This window comes from Montipora capricornis, chromosome 8 (assembly GCF_036669925.1).
Source record: "Montipora capricornis isolate CH-2021 chromosome 8, ASM3666992v2, whole genome shotgun sequence".
Taxonomy (NCBI): domain Eukaryota; kingdom Metazoa; phylum Cnidaria; class Anthozoa; order Scleractinia; family Acroporidae; genus Montipora; species Montipora capricornis.
Genome location: NC_090890.1, coordinates 17,172,270 through 17,177,269, shown reverse-complemented (window position 1 = coordinate 17,177,269; position 5,000 = coordinate 17,172,270). Strand labels below are relative to the sequence as shown.

The 5,000-nt window shown below is 39.8% G+C and overlaps 1 protein-coding gene across 1 annotated transcript in view; it reads left to right on the top strand.

Moving 5' to 3' along the window:
• LOC138060048 (centrosomal protein of 95 kDa-like) overlaps nt 1–5,000 on the top strand; it is a 70,679-nt gene that overhangs the window by 17,878 nt on the left and 47,801 nt on the right. The gene's annotated exons all lie outside the window — the stretch shown is intronic.

The window sequence follows — 5,000 nt, the reverse complement described above, 5'->3', positions numbered from 1 at the left end:
TTACCGGGAAACTTTATCGGGACCGAAAGAGTGTTTCTCGAAGCACCCTTAAACTTTCCCGGTACTTATCGGGGCCAATAAAATAACCGGGAGTTACCAGGCTCTTGCGTTCACTTCACGCTCGTCATGAAAAGAAGGAGAATGACTTGGCACTAGATCCGTGCGACAAAGCTTGTAGCATCCAGTTTCTCAACCGAGCGCTGTGATGTAAAAAAGGTGGCATTCGAAGCGATGACCTTCTATCGTTCCTTTTACGCCTTCTAGCAATGAAGGCGGCTTTTTAACCCTCATTGGTGGGCGAAAATTAGCAAAGGATGTTTAGATGGCAGGATTTTTTTGTTTATTCACGCTTTTTGTAAGCAACCCGTTTAGTTTGCTGGGAAACAACGCTCTTTTGGAGTAATAGAAACTTAGAATTACTTACAATTTCACAGCTTCATTTCTCCTTTCAAGTGAACGTATCGCAAATGCACTAAGTTTTAAAAACCCGATCAAGGTCGGGTCTGTCAAATTGCTAAGGAGAACTTCAAGCGGGATCTTCAGGGTTATGAATATTGGGCTTGGTACCATTCTCTTTATACTGAAATCTCAGTCAACCAGTTCAAAATATCATTATATTGGAGCGAGAAAACTGAATCAAGCAATAAATTGACGACTTTCACGGTTATGCGCTTTTCCAGGCAGTAAAATAAACAACCTGAAATGTAGTTCAATTTTGTTAGCTTTATAGACACTACTGAAACGATTTACTCTTACCATTCGATGGAAATATATAAATCTCTCGTTTGTTTTGAAGTTGTAACAGGCATCTCGAAGAAAACCTCTTTAGACAGATTAAACTTGATTTCCCGGCGTTTACTTCACAGCAACGAGCGTGGGATAGCACTGCAAGCTCTCTTTCGCTTCGTAAAACTCCTGCATTTAACACATATAAAACCCTGTTTAACGACCACGAGGTAAATCTGTTCAGAGGCGGAGCCAATATCAATACAATTTAGCCTCTGGATTAAGATTCAAGTCTACAAAGCATTGCTCTCCTCGCCTGTGTTTTTCTTCTTTACATCAAGTACATTTAGTCATCCAGAGAAATCCTTGACTATTGTTACGTCATAGCCTCGTTTGCATACACAAAAACAAAGATAGCGGATTTCAATTTAAATTTGCCTATTTTTGAAGCGTTATTGTTGGCTATTTAAACACATTCAGTCCAAATGAGTGGTCAAGTATGACAATACAGGTAAAGAACTTTCAATTCAGAGAAACTTTCTCTAGACCGTACTTTCCCTTTAATCGCTCCTTCAAGGGTAGGATACTGATTTTAACATGCAGTTTCAATTAACTCTTACAAAATCCAATGCAAATCAACGTGGCGGACAATAGGCGCCCACATTTTTGTTTACTAAGAAAAATTATTGTTGTCACCATTCAGCTGAGAAGATAATGTAGGATAAGTTGAGTTTTAGCTGAGAAGATAATGTAGGATAAGTTGAGTTTTAGCTGAGATTAGATACGTGGTGGGGAAGGCGTCACCTACTCCAAATATTTTCAGTGTTGTGAAAAGTGATGTTTGCTACGGTATCAGTATACCCCAATTGACAACCTTGCGATGTCGCTGCTTAACGGTCACACTTTTCATAAAAACCACAATAAAGTATGTATTTCTGGAAGCTTAGGAATTGTAGATTCCGATTATTAGTTGATTTAAGGCAAGAAATAAAAACCTTTCCTAAAATGGCGATCATTTTTCAAAAGTATGTTGTTTCACAAATTGAGTTCGTTTCAAGACAGAAATTAAGCGGAGAATGCGAGCGACATCGCTACGTTTTCTTCACACCTTCATCTAAAAAACCGTGTCGGGGAATTTTGATTAATTGCCTGGTTTGTTTTTTATACGGTGTTAAACTTTAAGTTTTTATAAAGCACGCATTAGCATTACTTTCGAAGGAGGCGAAAAATAAAAATTCCCCGAGGCCCATTCAACCATTCAAAGTATCGGTGTTTACCGTGTTGTCAATCCGTGTCTCATCCGTTCGCATGCCGTGCATTCAGCCGCACGCACGGATATATTAAGGAACGTTTTCGCGTGGAGGTCACACTTTACTCTTGTCTGGAAACTGCATTTGAAGGCCAAGCACAGTACCAAGACGTCTGTTTCTTCAGACACGATTATTACCGCAACAAACTTTGATCTCGCGGCATGAGCTGCATGCAATAGTAATCTGGTCTCCGCTTCTTCTTGAGATGAGTCGAGATCAGTCAGACGTTCAACTGCTCAGATGACAACTGGTAGGCTTCTCTGCCACAGGTGACCACGAGCGTCTTCCCTGATAATTTGTCTGCATACTATTCCCTCTGCCATTCCGCAGTCACAAAGACTATCAATGCTTGCGGGTGAAGTGCACATGAATTTTCGCTATTGTTTGATCTGATGATGTGCTTCGAGGTGATGAAACTCACTTCCTTAACCTTCCCCTCTCGGTAATCACTGAATACGACATCAATTCTGTCGCTCGAAGTGCCATCGTTTAACGCCATACTAAGTAGAGACTCGGCAATCTCAGCAAGTGTTTTCTGGTCACCCTTTAGACGCTGAACTAAAGCCATGCCATCTATCAAGCATGCTGAGGGTTGGGGAATACCATCTGCTGCTTGTACATTCTTCTGGAGTTCCTTTGCCAAGGAGGCTTTATTCGTCTTGCGCAACGTGCTATCTGGCTTTGCCAGTGTCCATGGGAGTGGTCCTTCACTCATCTGTAAGTTTCTGCTCTTTGCGATCACAATCATTTACGCAAGCAATCTTCTCTCGGCTTTAGGAACAACTTGTTGAGGTCAGTAAAGGTCTTGAGCTTGGCTTTCTTCAAGGTGTCGTGGAATTTTACATTTGGCGGATCACATTCGAGACGTTGTTCTGTGAAAGCTTTGTAATTTTTCTTCGCCAACATGTTTCGCTCGTAGCAGATCATGTATTATTATTATATCTGAGTATCTTTAAAGCTTTTAGTTCCAGAGGAAACCAAGCTTAGGTACAAAGCGAAAAAAAAATGTTGTAGTTAATCCTGTAAGTTAAGCTCTCCTTAAGCATTATGCAACGACGACAGTGACGGCTATGAGGGTGTGTTCAAGAGTATGCATTCGCATTAGGTGAAGGAAGAAACAATTTTCTGTCGCCCTGCCTTTAAAATATCAAGACTGTCCAAGAACTAGCAAGAACGGCAAAGAAGCATAGAGAGTATAATTATTGAAAATTTCACCATCTTTTCACTCATGTCCTTCACGCAACCTTAACTTTGCCTTTTTTGTGGCGTTGTTTTTGCTGATGAGAGCAAAGTAATGCACCAAAATGTAAAAGAAATGTCTTTGTTGTGTAAGTGCCCTATTGTAGATTTAAAAATTCGCATAAAGTGCTGTTGATCTTGTTTTCTTGCGTTTTTAAAATCTTTTTGGTTGTTTCACCATTTATCTTTCATTCCAGTGTTTTGCTAATGGACCGTTATAAGTTTTGTTAAGACTCTTGTGAACGTGCCTCTTAGATAGGATTTAGATCATTAGATCATTCTCGTACAAACAATCGTCGAAATTAGCAAAATCTTCATCTTCATCTCTCTCATCATCAGGGTCGGGAACGTATATGGGGTCGTCGTCTGCGTCCACCTCCTTTTCCGAATCTGATGGCTCATCGTCACTTGCACAAGGTGTGGTGTAACAAACATCTCTTTTAGAAGAGTGCATTGGGTTCCTTGACTCTTAGTGGGTACAGTAGTTTCAATACCTGAAAAAATCATAACCAAAACGTTTGTAAACAATCGTTTTTTCGGAGGACCATATTTATTTTGAATACACAACACAGTTGTGCCTTTCGCAGTACTTTTAGTTCGAAATTGCACAGAAACGATTCAGCTCCACTCGCTGTTTCATGCCCTTTGACACAGAATACCGTAGAAATGTCTCTTTCATGTTCAGCGACAATCTTTGAAAAAAGCAAGGTAAGTTTACATTAGTTATTTGTGGGTTATATTTACATTGCTATGCCAGTTTTAAATCTGCAATACGTACCCTGGCAGCTTCTCTTTTTCTATAGGCTCCCCTAGGCTGTTTCTGAAACTGCTGAGCATGCGGTCTGTGCTATTGTCCCGTCTTTGCTTTTTTTGTGGCGGACAGTTGTTAAATATGGTCGGAACAGCGCCGGGTTTTAATTTTTTCTTCATGTTTAACCCTAACGAATGAGCAATCAGTGACTGTTCCAAATGAATCGTCCGGAAAGTGACTACTGCAAAGTTTGCTCAAGGCCGTCTGGTTAAAATTTGCTCACGTGTTTCTCACAGTATTCGTCCATTTGAAGGCCAGCCATGGAGACTCACTCTGTCTTTTACAGAGTTCGAACACCCACCAGCTACACAGCAATGTGGCATGATATAGTTAAAAGGTTAGAAGCAAAAAGTTTACGTGGTCTGGGTATCTTCAGGAGCGATCTCAAAAGATTTTAAGCCGGAACGAGCTGCGAGTTCTCATATCTACGTCATTTCCGGTTTTGACCGAAAGCGCCAATTTCGAATAGCACGTTCCGAAACTTTTCTCTCTCGACTAAAAGTAAAGAAAAATTGACAGATTTTCTTTGTAAATATCTTTTATTCCTACTATAAGGTATCTTTTTTTTAGAATGTCGTTTTGAGGTGTAGAGTATCCCTTTAAATCTTGGTGGAATGAGTAGAGTACCTAAATGATTCTTACCAATGTTATTAAACAAATACATGTATTAATCGATTATAAGCATATTTTATAACATTTTAATATTCAATCCTCATACTAGCAAAGAGTGTCGTAGATGAAATTGCGTGTCACACCCCTGTCATAATTGAGTCATGTGGCATCTAGGCTAAATTTGTTTGCAATTCTAAAAAGAGTTCCAGTCGTTAACGATGTTTTCCCTAGACCACCTCACTAATTGTGTGAGATGTTAACATTAAAATAAGAGAGCAGCATGTAATTTATATGGTAAGGAG